The sequence below is a fragment of the Rutidosis leptorrhynchoides genome, chromosome 7, assembly GCF_046630445.1.
Source record: "Rutidosis leptorrhynchoides isolate AG116_Rl617_1_P2 chromosome 7, CSIRO_AGI_Rlap_v1, whole genome shotgun sequence".
Lineage (NCBI taxonomy): Eukaryota > Viridiplantae > Streptophyta > Magnoliopsida > Asterales > Asteraceae > Rutidosis > Rutidosis leptorrhynchoides.
The window spans coordinates 339,850,242-339,871,371 of NC_092339.1; positions in this window are offsets into that span (position 1 = coordinate 339,850,242).

Sequence of the window (21,130 nt, forward strand, 5' to 3'; positions counted from 1 at the left end):
CGATAAACAAAAATCAAATATCGCAGTCGCGATATGGAGGGTTGCGGTCGCAAGAATCAAGTCGGTCGGCAACAAATTTTTTTTTACTCCTATAAATAGGATTTTATCCCCAAACTCTGGGGCAGCTATTAGTTTACGAATTTTATACCTAGGGTTACGAATTTTACAGCTCTCTAAGGCTATTTTATGAGCTTTTGTCATTGGGGTTTCAACTTTTGTCAGGGATTAATCATTGGTACTCTCTTATCTTTAATTTTGATTAATACTATGATGAATTCTTGTTTATCCTATTGTTCAATTGCTTTTATCATTACCATGAGTAGCTAAATTCCAAGTATTCACTTATATGATTGAACCTAGGTGAAGGATTGGTTGATCTTTTGTATGTATTGATAATTACTCTTGATTATGATTCTAAATTACTCCCATTAATTGATCTCATTGATTACTTGTCTGTTGGTTGATGTAACGATATTACTAGATTAATTGATTTGTCTAGGTTATTGATAAATAAATAGATACGTTGACTTGCATGCGGGACACCAGTGTAATTAGACTAGTTATTAATCCCATCGTTTGAGTAGGTAATTGTGAAGCCTAAAAAGGGATATTGATTTACCCTCAAACTGAATCACCATCTTGAGTAGTTAAAATTGATTGATTGTGTTCTTCAGAAGCGTGCTGGAAACCAGTGTGAAAAAATGACACTTTCATGATATAATTAGTATCTAAGCAAGGGACACCAGCTTATCTTACTAATTGATTAATGAACTAGGTTAACGAGAGTTATGCTTAGGGATTTAATTACATTGTTCTTAATAAAAGCAATCCGGCACCTAGGGAATTAAATCTAAGTGAATACCCCTTTATCTATTTGAATTCGTATTTACTTTCTTTATTTTAATTAGTTTTTAATCAAAACCCCCATTTTACAACTTAAATCTCTAGAATAATTATTAGTCTTTTTGATCCTAAACTATGCTCTCTATGGATGAATTCGTAAGTATATTACAATAAGATTAGGTGTGTTTCAAGCATATCAAATTTTGGCGTCGCTGCCGGAGAACGGTGTGTTTTAGGAGTTTAATAGCTTTTAGTAATTCGATCCTTTTGTGAGAATCTAATTCTTGCAAAATTACTTTCTGTTATTTTTGTTTGAGTTTACACGTGGTTTTTTTGTGGTGTGATCGCAGGTAGGTGCTAATAACTCTGGAACCGTCTAGAGTTTACCATACACGCAGCAAAGCTAAAGAAGAACAGGAAATCGCCGAAGGTTTCTCTGTTTTACCTTTTTATATTCCAGACTTCGAATATATTAAGATGGAAGAAGTTAAGATGGGTGAACCAGCGCGAGGTCAATCCATGGAAGCTATGATGAAAACCACGAGGGCTGGTAATGGACATGCCATTACCCAACCGGTAGTCAATACAGATTCTGAGGTTAAGAGGTAGATTCTAAATATGATAACTCATAAGTGCCAGTTCAGGGGTACACCAAAAGAGTATGCATTCGAGCACCTTCGATCTTTCAAAAGCATTTGTAATTTGTTCAAAATCAGCCAAGTTGCGGACACAGTTATCTATTTGAGGGTTTTTCTTTGGTTGATAATGCTAAAAACGAACATATATTTCATAGCATTATTCCTCAAGAAAGACAAGCTTTTAGTTGCAATTGTTCTATTTTCAAGTGATATTCGTTTAAATAATAAAAGGTGAAGACAAAAGACAGATTCGACGAATTGAAGACGCAAACGACCAAAAAGCTCAAAAGTACAAAAGACAATCAAAGAGGTTCCAATTATTGATAAGAAACGTCTCGAAATTACAAGAGTACAAGATTCAAAACGCAAAGTACAAAATATAAAATTGTACGCGAGGACGTTCGAAAATCCGGAACCGGGAACGGAGTCAACTCTCAATGCTCGACGCAACGGACTAAAAATTACAAGTCAACTATGCACATAAATATAATATAATATTTAAATAATTCTTATAATTATTTAATATATTATATTATTTATAAAACGTCGGCACAAGGAAACAAGCAACATGTGAGCTCTCCCAGCTGGCCATGCGATCGCATGGCCAGGAAGAAGAAAGTCCATGCGATCGCATGGCATGAAAAGTCAGGCCACATCTCCTATAAAATCGAGCTTTGGTGAACCAAAAATCCATCCATCCATCTCTCTTCTCTCATATATACGTAATATATATATATTTATAATTTATATTTTAATTTTAATTATAATTCTAATAATAAGGGTATGTTAGCGAATATTGTAAGGGTGTAAGTCGAAATTCTGTCCGTGTAACGCTACGCTATTTTTAATCATTGTAAGTTATGTTCAACCTTTTTACATTAATGTCTCGTAGCTAAGTTATTATTATGCTTATTTAAAACGAAGTAATCATGATGTTGGGCTAATTACTAAAATTGGGTAATTGAGCTTTGTACCATAATTGGGGTTTGGACAAAAGAACGACACTTGTGGAAATTAGACTATGGGCTATTAATGGGCTTTATATTTGTTTAACTAAATGAAAGTTTGTTAATGTTAATATAAAGATTTACAATTGGGCGTCCCTATAATTTACCATATACACTCAATCGGACACGATGGTCGGGGTATTTATATGTACGAATAATCGTTCATTTAACCGGACACGGGAATGGATTAATAGCCACTAGAATAATTAAAACAGGGGTGAAATTACATTCAAGGGTAATTGGTGTAATTGTTAACAAAGTAGTAAAACCTTGGTTTACACGCAGTCGATAACCTGGTGTATTCATTAAACAAAGTATTAAAACCTTGTTACAATTCGAATCCCCAATTAGTTGGAATATTTAACTTCGGGTATAATAATAATTTGACGAGGACACTTGCACTTTATATTTATGACTGATGGACTGTTATGGACAAAAACCAGACGGACAGATTAAATAATCCAGGACAAAGGACAATTAACCCATGGGCATAAAACTAAAATCAACACGTCGAACATCATGATTACGGAAGTTTAAATAAGCATAATTCTTTTATTTCATATTTAATTTCCTTTATTTTATATTTAATTGCACTTCTAATTATCGCATTTTTATTGTTAATTTATTTTATCGCACTTTTAATTATCGTACTCTTTAATTATCGCAAGTTTATTTTATCGCACTTTTATTATTCGCAATTTCATTATTGTTATTTACTTTACGCTTTAATTTAAGTCTTTTATTTATTTAATATTTTACATTAGGTTTTAACTGCGACTAAAGTTTTAAAATCGACAAACCGGTCATTAAACGGTAAAAACCCTCTTTTTATAATAATAATATTACTTATATATATATTTGTATTTTTATAAAAGTAAACTAATATAGCGTTGAGCTTTGTTTAAAGATTTCCCTGTGGAACGAACCGGACTTACTAAAAACTACACTACTTTACGATTAGGTACACTGCCTATAAGTGTTGTAGCAAGGTTTAAGTATATCCATTCTATAAATAAATAAATATCTTGTGTAAAATTGTATCGTATTTAATAGTTTTTCCTAGTAAAATATAAACTATTTCGTATACACCTCGCAAAACATCAAGTATTTTTGGCGCCGCTGCCGGGGAAACGCCGAAGCGAAACGCCACACACACAAAAAAAAAAAGATTTTTATTTTTAGTACGTTTTGTAGAAATACGTTTTAAATATTCGAAAATATAAAAATAAAAACAAAAATATAAATATTTTTTTAAGAGTTTGTAAGTTATATAAAAGTTTCTTTATTTTTATTTTATAAAAATATAAGTTTTATTTAATTTATATAAATATATTACATAATTTTATTAAAACAGAAAAAAAAAATAAATATATATTAATTCGGCCCGAACACTGTAGCAGCCCAGCTTTTGGCCCGAAACCCTAGCCCATGCGATCGCATGGCTGGGCAACTGAGGACTCATGCGATCGCATGAGCCCATCTGACACGCCAGACTGCAGCCTGCCTGCATTAATTACGGATAATAATAATAATTATAATATTAAAACCCTAATTAGGGTTATATATAATATATATTAATTTAGTTTTTATTATTAATTTGTATTTTTAGTTTAATTAGTTTATTTAAATTGTAAAATTAGTAGTTTTATTAAATAAATAATATAAAAATAATATTTTTATAAAAATTGTACTTTTTACAACTTTTTGTATATTTTTATATTTTGTCCCTTTTTAATCGTTGTAGCATAACTTTTGTATTTTTAGCTCATATTTAATTTTAAACTTAGTTTTTTCTATAGTTATTTTTACTCCTAGATTTTTAGGCTTTGCCGTAGAATTCCTTAAGTGTTTTTTCTTTAGACTAAGATTTAGGTGCTTTAGAATTTTGCGACGCCTTTTTAAGTTTTAGTTTCTTTTTAAGTTATTTCCATTTGGGATTTAGTTTTTCTTGTAAGTTTTAATATTTTTAGACGACCTTTTACTATGTATCAATTATCATTCCAATTAGTAATTTCAATTTGCGATTATAATTTTAAGTTAGTTGTAGTAATAAGGTTAGGTTAGTCAAGTATTTTTAAGTTTTATAAGTTTCTTTTATTTTTCCGTCACCTTTTATTTTTCAACCATTTTTCTTTTTCGACCTTTTTCGACGAGCTCTTTTTCTTTCTTATTTCTCGCTATTCTAGTTTTAGGACATAGATTTTTATTCTACTTCTTATCTAAATTTCTTAAAATTACGAAAATTTATTTTAAGTGGTTAAATTAATAGACATCAAAATTTTCTGGTTCGTAGTAATAGTTGGATTTGTACGTGGACCGGGTTATTGGAGCCAAACAGTCCTCAATTATATTGAGACCAAACGAATCCTGCCCCTCTGCTGCATCTTTTGGCTATTCGAAACGTGGGCAAAATCAGAAAAGTCTATTGATTGGATAACTTATTATAATTTTTCTTTCCTTTTTAAAACTAATAGGATATTCAGTGAATGCACCGAGCAAGACGTTCACCACCTTTTGTACGTTCACCACCTGTAACTAGATCAAGACATTTAGCAAATATAACCGCCGTTAATTTTTCTTTAGAATCGTCATCCAGTAGACCAAGTACTTCAGTTCAAATTTCCGATAATCCATTTTTTGAACCCGACCTCACAATTGAGAATCCGGAGAATATTCAGGAACGGTTCGTAGATCCTGAACCACTAAACTTTCCTCCGGAACCACCAATCATTCAAACAGAGATTGTTGAGGAACGAACCATTAAATTAGAATCATCTAGTGATACCGATTCAACAAATTCAATTATGGAGAATCTGGAACCTCTAAGTATGGAAGACCGAATGAGAGCTAAACGCACTGGCCAAGGTCACGCAATTACTCATCCTGACATTAATGCGCCAGATTATGAAATCAAAGGGCAAATTCTACACATGGTGACTAATCAATGCCAATTTAGTGGTGCGCCGAAGGAAGATCCAAATGAACATCTACGTACCTTTAATAGGATCTGCACACTATTTAAAATACGAGAAGTAGAGGATGAACAGATATATCTCATGTTATTTCCCTGGACTTTAAAGGGAGAAGCCAAAGATTGGTTGGAATCGTTACCTGAAGGGGCGATTGATACATGGGATGTTTTAGTTGACAAATTTCTTAAACAATTCTTTCCTGCATCTAAAACCGTAAGACTTCAAGCAGAAATTGTTACGTTCACACAGAAACCAAATGAAACTCTATATGAGGCGTGGACTAGATATGGAAAGTTGTTAAGAGGATGTCCGCAACATGGTTTAGACACCTGTTAAATAGTACAAATATTCTACCAAGGATGCGACATCACTACAAGGAAAGACATAGATATAGCAGCTGGTGGTTCTATTATGAAGAAAACCGAAACTGATGCTTACAAAATTATTGATAACACTGCTTCCCACTCACATGAGTGGCACCAAGAAAAAGATATCATTAGATCATCTAAAGCAGCTAGAGCCGATTCTAGCCATGACTTAGATTCCATTTCCGCAAAGATAGATGCTGTGGAGAGACGAATGGAAAAGATGACTAAAGATATTCACTCAATACGAATTAGTTGTGAGCAGTGTGGAGGACCACATTTGACAAAAGATTGTCTCAGTATTGAATTAACAATGGAACAAAGAGAGAATATTTCATACATAAACCAAAGGCCTGGAAATAATTATCAGAGTAATTATCAACCGCCAAGACCGATTTATAATCAAAACCAGAATTATAACCGAAATATTCCATACAACAACCAACAAGGTCCTAGCAATCAACAAGTATCCAATAATACTTACAACCAGCAAAGACCGAATTTTCAAAACAAACCACCACAACAAACCGATGATAAAAAGCCGAATTTAGAAGATATGATGACGAAGCTAGTTGAAACTCAAACACAGTTTTTCACATCTCAAAAACAAACTAATGAATAAAATGCTCAAGCATTTAGAAATCAACAAGCTTCTATTCAAAATCTGGAACAAGAAGTAAGTAACCTAGCAAGGTTAATAGGTGAAAGAAAACCGGGAAGTCTACCTAGTGATACAAACGCTAACCCCCGGAATGAAACAGCTAAAGCCATTACCACAAGAAGTGGTACAACACTTAAACCACCTGAAATACCTGTAACTTCTGATGAAACTATTCCTACTCCACAAGAACCACAACCTGATCAAGATAAGGAAAAAGAACCAGTAGTTGAAAAAGTTAATGAAGATAACACAGTTAAGGATAAACCTTATGTTAAACCATACCAACCACCACTTCCTTACCCGAGTAAAATGAAGAAAGAGAAACTTGAAGCCGAGCAATCCAAATTTTTGGATATGTTTAAACAGATAAATGTAAATCTTCCTTTCATTGATGTGATTTCAGGAATGCCTAGATATGCTAAATTCTTGAAAGATCTAATCTCAAATAGAAAGAAAATGGAAGAACTCTCGGCTGTTACTATGAATGCTAATTGTTCAGCAGTGCTGTTGAATAAGATACCAGAAAAACTATCTGATCCAGGAAGTTTCACAATTCCATGTTTTCTGGGTAGTCTTAGTTCAATAGAAGCATTGGCAGACTTAGGTGCTAGTATAAATCTAATGCCGTATTCACTATACGCTAAACTAGACCTTGGAGAATTGAAACCAACCAGAATAAGCATACAACTAGCCGATAGATCAATAAAATATCCTAGAGGGATAATGGAGAACATGCTAGTTAAAGTTGGTACTTTAGTATTTCCAGTAGATTTTGTTGTTTTGGACATGGAAGAAGATTCTCAAGTTCCTCTCATATTAGGAAGACCATTCTTAAACACGGCTAAAGCAATGATAGACATGTTCGGTAAGAAACTGACCCTAAGTATAGAGGATGAGAGTGTTACCTTTTCAGTTGATAGAGCAATGCAACAACCACAATCTGCAGATGATACATGTTATTATATTCAAACTATAGATGCACATGCAGAATTATTAGAAGAATTTCCAGAATTACAAGGAACAGGAGAATGTTCTTTAGGAGAAGGTAATGAACCAATTGATGAAGCTGAAATGTTAGCTACACTTATAGCTAATGGATATGAACCAACAACAGAAGAAATTATAATGCTAAAAGAAGAAGACAGATATCGATATAAATCATCGATAGAAGAACCTCCGAAATTAGAGTTAAAGCCACTTCCAAACCATTTGGAATACGCTTATTTACATGGTGAATCTGAATTACCTGTAATAATATCATCTTCTCTTACTGAAAATGAGAAATCACAACTCATTTCTGTGTTGAAAGCTCATAAACCAGCCATTGCATGGAAGATTCATGATATTAAAGGAATAAGTCCTTCGTATTGCACACATAAAATCCTTATGGAAGAAGATCATAAAACGTATGTGCAACGCCAACGAAGACTAAATCCTAATATGCAAGATGTAGTTAAGAAAGAGATTATTAAACTGCTAGATGCAGGTCTAATTTATCCAATCTCTGATAGTCCATGGGTAAGCCCAGTTCAATGCGTGCCTAAGAAGGGTGGCATGACTGTCATTACAAATGAGAAAAATGAGCTTATTCCTACTAGGACTGTAACAGGATGGCGTGTATGTATTGATTATAGAAAATTAAATGACGCCACCAGAAAAGATCACTTTCCCTTACCTTTCATAGATCAAATGTTGGAAAGATTAGCCGGAAATAGTTACTATTGTTTTCTAGATGAATTTTCCGGATATTTTCAAATTCCAATAGCACCCGAGGACCAAGAGAAAACCACATTCACGTGCCCTTATGGTACTTTTGCTTACAAACGCATGCCATTTGGACTTTGTAACGCCCCTGCAACCTTTCAAAGGTGTATGATGGCGATTTTTCACGACATGATAGAAGAATGCATGGAAGTATTCATGGATGACTTTTCAGTCTTCGGTGATACATTTAAATCATGTCTAGTTAATCTGGAACGAATGTTAATTAGATGCGAAAAATCAAATCTAGTACTTAATTGGGAGAAATGCCATTTCATGGTTAAAGAAGGCATCGTTCTTGGACATAAAATTTCAAAAGAAGGAATTGAAGTGGATAGAGCTAAAGTAGATGTAATTGCTAAACTTCCACATCCCACAAATGTTAGAGGAGTTAGGAGTTTTCTAGGGCATGCCGGTTTTTACCGACGTTTCATAAAAGATTATTCTAAAATTGCCACTCCTATGAATAAACTCCTAGAAAAGGATGCGCCATTCATCTTTTCAGATGAGTGTATCAAATCTTTTAATATTCTTAAAGAGAAACTCACTAATGCACCAATCATGATAACACCAAATTGGAATCTACCATTTGAACTAATGTGCGATGCAAGTGATTTTGCAATGGGAGCTGTTTTAGGACAAAGGATTGAAAAACGATTTCAACCTATATATTATGCTAGTAAGACATTACAAGGAGCACAAACGAACTATACAACTACTGAAAAAGAACTCCTTGCTATTGTCTTTGCTTTTGACAAATTTCGATCATATCTCGTTCTAGCAAAAACGGTGGTCTATACCGACCATTCTGCTCTTAGATACCTATTTTCAAAACAAGATGCTAAACCAAGATTAATCCGTTGGATCTTACTCTTACAAGAGTTTGATATTGAAATCCGAGATAAAAGAGGAGCAGAAAATCTCGCCGCTGATCATCTTTCTCGTCTTGAAAATCCCGAATTAGAAGTTCTAAATGAATCGGCCATACAAGACAACTTTCCTGATGAATATCTATTGAAGATAGATTATAAAGAAATCCCATGGTTTGCAGACTATGCAAACTACTTAGTTTGTGGATTCCTTGAAAAAGGATTATCGTACCAAAGACGAAAGAAATTCTTCAGTGATATAAAACACTATTTCTGGGAAGATCCACATTTGTTTAAAAGTTGTCCCGATGGAATAATACGCCGATGTGTATTTGGAGATGAAGCTAGTAAAATATTAAACCATTGTCACACAGGACCAACAGGAGGGCATTATGGGCCTCAACTAACAGCAAGAAAAGTTTATGAAGCTGGATTCTATTGGCCTACAATTTACAAAGACGCACACCTTCTTTGCAAATCCTGTGATGCATGTCAAAGGGCCGGAAAAATAAGTCAACGTGATGAAATGCCACAAAATGTCATCCAAGTATGTGAAGTATTTGACATTTGGGGTATTGACTTTATGGGTCCATTTCCAAAATCTCATAATAATCTATATATACTCGTAGCCATTGATTATGTATCTAAATGGGCGGAAGCACAAGCTCTCCCAACTAACGATGCACGAGTTGTAGTCAACTTTTTAAAACGTCTTTTTGCAAGGTTTGGAACACCGAAAGCTTTAATAAGTGATCGGGGTACTCATTTCTGTAATAATCAACTTGAGAAAGTTCTTAAAAGATATGGAGTAACTCATAAAATCTCCACCGCATATCATCCACAAACAAGTGGACAAGTTGAAAATACCAACCGAGCTTTAAAACATATTCTAGAGAAAACCGTAGGATCAAATCCGAAGGAATGGTCCATTAAATTGGAGGATGCACTCTGGGCTTTTAGAACAGCCTACAAAACTCCAATTGGAACCACACCTTTTAGACTTGTTTATGGAAAAGCATGTCATCTTCCAGTAGAAATTGAACACAAAGCATTTTGGGCTTTGAAAACATGTAATCTTGATTTACATGAAGCCGGACGTCTACGATTAAGTCAACTAAACGAATTAGAAGAATTAAGACATGAAGCATACGAAAATTCGTTAATCTATAAGGAAAGAACGAAGAAATGGCATGATAAAAAAATCAGAAGTTCAAAAGAATTTAAACAAGGAGACAGAGTTCTTCTTTTCAATTCACGATTCAAGCTATTTCCTGGAAAATTGAAATCAAGATGGTCTGGACCATTCATAGTCAAAAGAGTTTTCCCATACGGAACGATAGAATTGATAAATTCAAATGGGATTGAATTTAAAGTTAATGGTCACAGAGTTAAACATTACATACATGGTCCGATGGAAGTCGACAACGAAGTTAATCACAATTTCGACACCACAGCTAACTAAGTGTGGGGAGAATCAAGTCTTTAAAGGATAATATGTATTTCTGTTAGAGTTAGATTGTCTGTTTTCGTGTAGTTCTCGAAAATGGAACCCGAATGGTCTTTCCCTAGCAGACCCTAAAGAACTAGTCTTCTCCCCCCATTCTGAATTTTTATTTTTTTTAGGTTTTTACAAAATGAAGACTGCCTGTGAACTAAACCATGGTCTAATGCTACACGCTTTGATCACTAAAAGAAATAATGACATACTACCGAGTGAAATAGTATCAGTAATCAGAGAAAGAATGGACGGAGTTAGAAAAGAATCCAGATGCGAAGATAATAAGTTACAATTTGGTAAAGGAAAATCAAAATCCGCAGCGAAAAGAAGAGCACGACACCTAGAAAGATGTCACAAATGCGGAAAATGGTCACATGGAGGTAAATGTTCAAATAATCAAACCTATTCAAATACCGAATTTGTTACTTTATGCAGAGACGGACCGTTCATATGTTTAGAAGAAAAGACACTAAATGCTCGAGGTTACGCTTATGTAGCTATGGAAAACCAATTAAACTGACTATCTTATGAATGGGATAGATCATATAACTAAGAAATCTATTTCACATGTATGTCTGTACAGTTTTTATTGTTATTTTTATTTTTAACCTTTTGATAATAAACGCTAATTTGTTCGCTAAAAAGTATTAAATTGGTATTAAATAAAATTAGGTTTGGCGACCGAATTTATTGATATCATTCAAAAATTTATTACATCACTGCGAAATTTACCGTTTATTCTTAAGGTATAAATATCTTTAATCAATCAACCCAAAATATTTCAAAAATTCGTCATGAGTTAAATTAGGTCTTGGAACCGAAATTACTTTACCGAAAAGAGGGGCGCATATTTTTGATAATATTTGATAGATTAAAGTGGGATAAAAAGACAAAAAGATTTTTAATTTTATTTTTACCATGTTTTTAAAATTAATATAAATCTTAAATTAATATTGTAAACTTTGTGAAAACAATATATTTAAAAATTGTAAATATTTAAAAAATTAATATAAGATTGGTATGAATTTATAATATGAATTTTTAAATTAAGATTGGTGTGAATTTTTAATTTTTTTTAAAAAAAAAAAAATATGAATTTTTAATTTTATGCATTTCAAATTTTAAGTTTGGTGTGAATTTTTAATATTAATTTTGAATTTTATGTTGTGTGAATTTAAAAACAAAAATTTACTTTATCTCATTAAGTTAAAAATATGATTTTTAAAATTCGTCGTAAGTTGAAGACTAGGTCTTTGAACCGAAATTGCTTTACCCAAGGGAGGGACGAGAACTTTTATTATCATTATTTTTAATCTTATTGAATTAAAGTATGCCAAAAACATTAAAAAAACCCAAAAATCTTTACTTTTAAAAACAGCGCTTTGATTTGACAAATTTTAAAATTTTGTCGAGGGACAGACTAGGACAATGATCCGAAACGCCCTCGCTCCTAAAGGAAACCAAATTTTTAAAATTTAAATAATTATAAGTTTTATAAAATATAAGGTTTTATAAAAAAAAAAAAAAAAAAAAAAAAAAAAAAAAAAAACTGAAAACACTGTAGCCGGCACCCCATGCGATCGCATGGGGTTTGCACTTGGAACCCATGCGATCGCATGGGGACCAAATGCTGGTCAGGAACAAATACAGCAGAGGGTCTGTTCTTCACACAAAACACACACATACACCCGAAACTCACCCAAAAATTCACCAATTTTCGCCATTTTTCCACCGTAATTCGTCATTTTTCTTGCTCTAATCATGCCTAGATTCTCATTCTTCAGCAAATTGGTAAAAATTACACTCCTAAACTCTATAAATTCATAGTTTTTGTGATAATTACCAATTATTTTACCTAATGCAATTTTGTTAATTTCTAGTGTAATTAGTGATAAATTGTTAGTATTTTATGCATGTATAACCTAGATTGATGCTATTTAACATGATTTGAAGTCAAAAACTTCAAAATTTTTAGAAATCTAGGGTTTGTGTTCTTGAGCAATTTGGGGCTTTTTGATATAAACAGGTTATGGCCGATTTTTGTCATGAATTATTGCCAAATTGAGTAGTGTAACATGTTTAGATAGTTAAATGATCAAAACAATGATCCTAAACATGATTTTTAGAGATTAAAGTGGACTTTTTAAGTCCAAAATTCATGAACTTGATTAATTTGATATATTTGCCATTTGAGACTTGTTAAATTATTAGTAATGAATATTTTGACATGTTATTTGAGTTAAATGCTTATGAATTTTGTATACATTTTCATATGTGCTTATTTGAAAAGTGTAGAACTGTGAAAAATTGTGAAAATGTGTATAAGTTTAATTTTGATTTAACATGTTATAGTGATTGTTTTAAGTTGTTATTTTGCTAACACTAATGCATATTTGGATGCACAATTTTTGTGTTTAATGTGTTTTATAGAGAGCCGATACTGGAGGTTCAGGAGCATCATCATCTAGACGACCAGCACCAGCACCAGAACCAGAACCAGAAATGCAACACGAACAAGAACCACAACAGGAACAACAACAGCCTGATCAGCACATACCTTATTATGATCCAGTACAGTTTGTTGATGAATTCATAGTATTCCCAATGAGGCCGCCAGTAGAATTCCCAACGATTCCTGAGCACACTCTACATCCTAATCTGAGATTTGATAGAAGATGGAGAGATTACGAGACATATCAAAGGAACAAATTCAAATTGGTAACAAAAAATGTAGAGGTGCCAAGGGTAATTGATTGGGCCCCTTTGGAAACGGTCCATCTAGCTGACCGTGTTAGACAGCTTTTAGTTCAAAGGTATGGCAGTTCTTCTTTTACAGATTGAGAACGTCTTTTCACCATTCGTAGACCTGTATATAAGGAATGGTGTGTTGAGTTGATGAGTACTGTATCACTTGATACAAATATAGTTAGGATAGATGATAGAAGATTTCTTAGGTTTATCCTTGGCGGTAGGATGTACAGAATGTCCATGCTGGACATGGCCAGGGCCTTACAGATTTATACTCCTGGTGAGTTGCTATTACCCGATTGTACAAACTTGATTCATTATGGTGAACGGGTAGATAGTAACTTTGACGCTGACGCCATTTGGAGGCGTATGTCGCATTTTGATGTTTTTACACGAGCAGGAGGACACTCCTATACACATATTGACAGGGCCGAGCTTCGTATTATTCATAGATTTTTGGCCAACTCGATTACACAAAGAGGTCATAATAAAGAAAAAATTACCTTATATGATTTATTCTACCTAAAGTGTATTCGGGATCCTAGAAGCTTTGTCAATATCCCTTACTGTGTTGCTTTTTATTTATCTAAAATGGTAGAGGGAATGCAGGACTGGAGTATAATAGGAGGAGGTATTTTTGTTACTCTCATTGGAGAGTATTTAGGTGTTGATAGGAACCAAGGGGGTCCATTACAGATTTGTAGAGAACAGGTTGAGCCCTTAGGATTGAAAGTTTATGTGGGTGCTAAAGTATTGAAAAGTAGACGTAACCAGGCAGTACCCTATGAGGGATCTCATCCTCAGGTAGAGAGAGGCTCAGACGAGGAAATGGAGGAGGCGGAAGACATTAGGGATGTCTTTTGAGATGCTATTCTTGACGTCCACGTTCGTATAGATGAGGAAGCAATGACGAACGCGGCAAGACATAGTATGTATGAGCAGTGGAACTCCGAGCGAGTATACGAGGATTATAGGCGACGCCAACACGATAGCTGGTTAGTTCATCAGCACCAAATCATGAGCCAGCTATCATATCAGGTACCAAATAACTATGTACCTACTCGACCTGCTCATTTTCCGCCACATAGCCCCGATATCCGACCACCCTTTAACCGGTATGACTATAACCAAGCCTATCAGAACACCTATAACCAACAATGGAACCCACCCGATGAGATGAACTGGAACCCCTATCCAGACTGATTTAGTTCCAATTGGTTATTTTTATGATTTTTTTGTTTTTATCTTTTGACTTTTTCATGTTTAAACTTATGTTATTGGATAAATTTGTGTAATTTTTGTTATTTTATTATTATTGTGTACTAATATTTCATATTTAGAATTTGAAAGTGGGATATTAAGTCCCATTTCAAATTGCCATGCACGATTATACTTGTATGTATGTATATTGTCGATTGTTCAAAACAGGGTAAAACAGCGCATTTTCAAAGACTGGCATTAAGTTCAGCAAAAGCTACTAATTTTGACGACAAGATGACAAATAAATGTGATGTCACAACAGACGGAATGAACAAATGATGTGCACCATTTATCATTCAGCAAACAAACGCCAATATATTTGAAAACTTTGGTAAAATTTAATCATTTTCACACAAATCACCCTCAATAATTTAAATTGTTACTGATTTCTTGCAAATGAGGGCATTGCAAGATCTTAAGTGTGGGAAGGGGTTAAATTCTTTCGGATTTTAAAAAAAATTTTTACTTTATACACTTGGTAACCATTAAAAAATACTAGTAACGTAGTAGTTGTATTAGAATCTAGTGCTCTCTGATAATAAAGAACAGCCCTAGTCTTATATACTGACTACCCAATTCTAGTAAAATTTTTCAAAATTTTCAATTAAATGAACTCAAAATCATGTTTATACATATTTATGAACGATAAAACTAGGTGTTAACACCGAAATTATTGTTACCTCGGAAAGGACATAAATTGAGAAACAACCAAAATGTTGAAATTCATTTAAAATGCAATAGAGGACGATAAAAAAGGAAAATAAAAGCCAAGTGTGGGAAAATTTACCAAGTTATCTTAAACATATGTCACATATATCTGTAACAAATAACTGAAAATACTTTTGCTTTGGACTAAACTAAACTGTTTTACCCAATGAAAGAAAAGAAAAGATGGATCTACACGATGAATCAATTCCATCATTAAAAGGAAGTAAAGTCTTCCGAAAAAAGAAACGCGCTTCTTGATTTAGGTCATGAAGTTGTCGTCCAGATCAGCTGTAGGTTGACGAAAAATCTAGAAAAGTCATCACTAAAATCAGCAGGAAATCCACGGACCTCAGCATTAAACAGGGTCGCCAAGTGGTCAGATTTATCCTAACCATGAGAAGGATTTATCTCGTACAATGGGGGGCACCATGCAAATTAGCTGGACAAGACTAATGAATCAGATCCCCAGAAAGGATAATCTCCTTTTAAAGATTAAAAATCAGCTTTTAAGACTGATATTACTCAATCCTTGAGATTGACTTTAAAGATTGAGAATTACAAACTCATGGAATTCGATGATATCTAAACTCGAGCTTGAACGAGAAAATATTTTGATCAAAATTACAAACCAATTTGTTTTCTGAAAACCCTATTTTCAATGCGTTCATTACCATTGAACGTAAAATCCTAGGAATTCACCTGGAATTCATTAGGTCACCTGAACTAAATCGGGTGTCAACCGTAAGAACGGTGGTTGCATAGCATGGTCAAAGACAGGACCTTGTGCCAGACCGAAAAATTATAAGGGTGAGCTTTACTATTGCTCCTACAAAGGATAGTAATTGCGTCCGACACGTTATAGACCATAATTAAAAGCATGTCAGGGGACATTGCCTTAATAGTTGCTTGTTCAACGCTTTCCTTTACAACCGGACGGTAGTTTACCGAAAGGTAATATACGGGACAAGTAAACTGGACGTGTTGCTTTCCAAATACAAGGTTAGCAAGTGGGTGACACAAAACCATAAGTTTTGAGCTAAAATTTTCAAATCTGAAACCCACCAAACCCACAAAAATATTTTGCAAACACCGGTAAAGGGTTATTCCGGAAAACTTATCTAGGGTAAAAACTAGATTTAATTTTCAAAAGATCAAATGTTTTCATAAAGATCCAATTTCCTTAATGGATCTAGATTTTTATAGTCATGTGGGACTGTAAACCATATCGTTACTACCATTGTTTATACCGCTGTATAGAAATCACTGATGTACAAAGTATGAAGAATAAAGAAGTGATTCTAATACGATATTGCTTGAGGACAAGCAACGCTCAAGTGTGGGAATATTTGATAATGCTAAAAACGAACATATATTTCATAGCATTATTCCTCAAGAAAGACAAGCTTTTAGTTGCAATTGTTCTATTTACAAGTGATATTCGTTTAAATAATAAAAGGTGAAGACAAAAGACAGATTCGACGAATTGAAGACGCAAACGACCAAAAAGCTCAAAAGTACAAAAGACAATCAAAGAGGTTCCAATTATTGATAAGAAACGTCTCGAAATTACAAGAGTACAAGATTCAAAACGCAAAGTACAAAATATAAAATTGTACGCGAGGACGTTCGAAAATCCGGAACCGGGAACGGAGTCAACTCTCAATGCTCGACGCAACGGACTAAAAATTACAAGTCAACTATGCACATAAATATAATATAATATTTAAATAATTCTTATAATTATTTAATATATTATATTATTTATAAAACGTCGGCACAAGGAAACAAGCAACATGTGAGCTCTCCCAGCTGGCCATGCGATCGCATGGCCAGGAAGAAGAAAGTCCATGCGATCGCATGGCATGAAAAGTCAGGCCACATCTCCTATAAAATCGAGCTTTGGTGAACCAAAAATCCATCCATCCATCTCTCTTCTCTCATATATACGTAATATATATATATTTATAATTTATATTTTAATTTTAATTATAATTCTAATAATAAGGGTATGTTAGCGAATATTGTAAGGGTGTAAGTCGAAATTCTGTCCTTGTAACGCTACGCTATTTTTAATCATTGTAAGTTATGTTCAACCTTTTTACATTAATGTCTCGTAGCTAAGTTATTATTATGCTTATTTAAAACGAAGTAATCATGATGTTGGGCTAATTACTAAAATTGGGTAATTGAGCTTTGTACCATAATTGGGGTTTGGACAAAAGAACGACACTTGTGGAAATTAGACTATGGGCTATTAATGGGCTTTATATTTGTTTAACTAAATGAAAGTTTGTTAATGTTAATATAAAGATTTACAATTGGCGTCCCTATAATTTACCATATACACTCAATCGGACACGATGGGCGGGGTATTTATATGTACGAATAATCGTTCATTTAACCGGACACGGGAATGGATTAATAGCCACTAGAATAATTAAAACAGGGGTGAAATTACATTCAAGGGTAATTGGTGTAATTGTTAACAAAGTAGTAAAACCTTGGTTTACACGCAGTCGATAACCTGGTGTATTCATTAAACAAAGTATTAAAACCTTGTTACAATTCGAATCCCCAATTAGTTGGAATATTTAACTTCGGGTATAATAATAATTTGACGAGGACACTCGCACTTTATATTTATGACTGATGGACTGTTATGGACAAAAACCAGACGGACAGATTAAATAATCCAGGACAAAGGACAATTAACCCATGGGCATAAAACTAAAATCAACACGTCGAACATCATGATTACGGAAGTTTAAATAAGCATAATTCTTTTATTTCATATTTAATTTCCTTTATTTTATATTTAATTGCACTTCTAATTATCGCATTTTTATTGTTAATTTATTTTATCGCACTTTTAATTATCGTACTCTTTAATTATCGCAAGTTTATTTTATCGCACTTTTATTATTCGCAATTTCATTATTGTTATTTACTTTACGCTTTAATTTAAGTCTTTTATTTATTTAATATTTTACATTAGGTTTTAACTGCGACTAAAGTTTTAAAATCGACAAACCGGTCATTAAACGGTAAAAACCCCCTTTTTATAATAATAATATTACTTATATATATATTTGTATTTTTATAAAAGTAAACTAATATAGCGTTGAGCTTTGTTTAAAGATTTCCCTGTGGAACGAACCGGACTTACTAAAAACTACACTACTTTACGATTAGGTACACTGCCTATAAGTGTTGTAGCAAGGTTTAAGTATATCCATTCTATAAATAAATAAATATCTTGTGTAAAATTGTATCGTATTTAATAGTTTTTCCTAGTAAAATATAAACTATTTCGTATACACCTCGCAAAACATCATTGGTCTTGAAAGACGATGCCAAGGAATGCTTAGAGTCATTGCCCGAGGGTGAGAATGACAGTTGGACGGTTATGGAAGATAGGTTCTTGCAGCATTTCTTTCCGGCTTCGAAGGCTGCAAAGTTACAAAGTGACATTAATCACTTTGTTCAAAGGTCAAATGAGACACTCTACGATGCTTGGACACGGTTCGGTAAAATGCTACGAAATTATCCTCAACACGGGTTGAACAATTTTAATAAGGTACAAATTTTCTCTAAAGGTGTTAATATGCCAAATAGGAAAGGAATTGACATTGCTGCAGGTGGTTAACTAATGAAAAAGACACCGGATGAAGCTTATAACATCATCTCAGAAACCGCTACGCATTCGTATGATTGGCACTAAGAGATGGATGTTTCTCGATCATCTCATGTCGCTAGTACCAAAACTAGTGATGAACTTGCATCGGTTAAAGCACAACTTGCAACTGTTAAAAGACAAATGGAATCAATGACTAAAGAGATGCACGCTATGAGAGTTGGTTGTGAATTATGTCAAGGACCACATCTCACAAAGGATTGTGATCAGTCAACAATGGAAGAGTAGGTGAACTACCTGGGTAATCAATATAATAATCAGTACCAAGGTAGGTAGTTCGGGTTATCAGAGGAATGGACCACCGGGGTTCGTTAATCAAAATCAAAATCAGCATCAAGTTGACAAAGTTCCTTCCTTAGAAGAGTTATTGCAGGGTTTTATAATAAAGACAGATGAGAGTATCACGACGTTAAGACAAGACAATGATGTGATAAAGCAACAAATGAGGCTTCAACCAGCTTCAATGCAGAGTTTGGAACGGGAACTGGGTCGTATATCCCAAGTTTTAAAGGAGAGGCCACCGAGTGCTCTCCCATCCACTACCCAAATGAACCCGAATGTCAATGGGCCGCCACAAACAATCTTGACTAATAACAACGAAGTGATGTGAAGAATAAAGATCCTCATGTTTCTACTTATTTGCAGGTGAATGCTATTTCTAGCTTTGAGGGTTATGGTTCCGATGAGGTTATTCCGACTTATACTCATAATGGTGAAGACGGTTGGATTCGAGTTAGTGATATAACTCCCGCATATGGTAATTATCTAATGAGTTTGATGACGGGGAGTTCTTCTAGTTCGGGTAATCAATAGTCGGAAGTGAAGAGTGTTGAGACTACCGAGTCTCTTGAGTTTAGTGTTGATGAGATTGAACTGGAAGAAGAGGTGAAACCTTCACCTAAATTGAAAGTTTACAAGCCTCATATTCCATATCCGAGAGCTATTCAATCTGAGCAACCAAAGGACACTGTTTGTACGTCTAATAATACTAATGATAATATTTGTGTGCATGTACCTTTGGTTGATGTTCTTGTAGGTATGCCCAATTATGGGAAATTTTTGAAAAATTTAATGGCAAGGAAGGGTGAGCATGAGCAGGCATCCTCCGCGTTTCTTGAAGCGGAATGTACTGCGATTTTGAAAACGAGTGATATGCCACCAAAGTTAGGTGATCCCGAGGCATTCACAGTTCCCTGTAGGATTGATTACTCTGAACTTTTTAGGTGTTTAACTAATTCAGGTGCGAGTATCAATCTTATGCATTTGTCTGTTTATTCACGTTTAGGTTTAAATGAGCTTAAGTCGACTAATACTGGATAATTAACCAGTTGGTTAGTAAACCCATATGGATTGCTGAAAATTTGGTGGTTAAGATAGGTGAATTAGAGTTTCCAGCAGACTTTGTGGGTGTTGACATGCCAGAAGATAAGGTTGTACTCATTGTTTTAGGTACACCATTTTTAGCAACTGCAGTGCATTAACTGACTGGAGAACCTGTAAATTGATTTTGAGGGCTAGAGGTAAGATTTTGAGTTTTCAAACAAAGTTTAACCCCCACACCAGTTGATTCTGTGAATGTGCTTACTAGTTAAACTGACAATAGTAAAACTGAGACTAATAGAAAGCCTAAGTGTGGGGGTGAGTTGTTGAAGAAAAATGATAGTGTTGTTGATAGGTCTATGAGAAGGTTATACGGGCAGGTTAAGAAAGCGGTGAATGAGAAAGATGAGCAGCTAAGACTCCGGTTAGTTTCTAATTTATCTGAAAAAGACAAGGAAAAGTTAAGAGAGTTGACTAGGGAGTTAAGAGCTGCCGATGATTGGTTGGTAAGTATAATTGGTGATGGTAGTGTTAGTGTTGGTTCCCGTGGGTTGAAGGAGGGAACCCATCATCCAGGCATCAGTTGAAAAGGAGGTGGAGTCTAGTGCAAGACTCGTTAATAAACTTGCACAATGTAAAATTTGTATAATACGTGTGTTTTTTAAACTAAAAAAAAAAACTCAAAATTTGAAAAACTCAAAAATCCAAAAAAAAAAAAAAATTCTTTTTGTGTTTTTGTGTAATCATTGCAGGTACCATTATGTGATGACAATCGAGGAATGACCG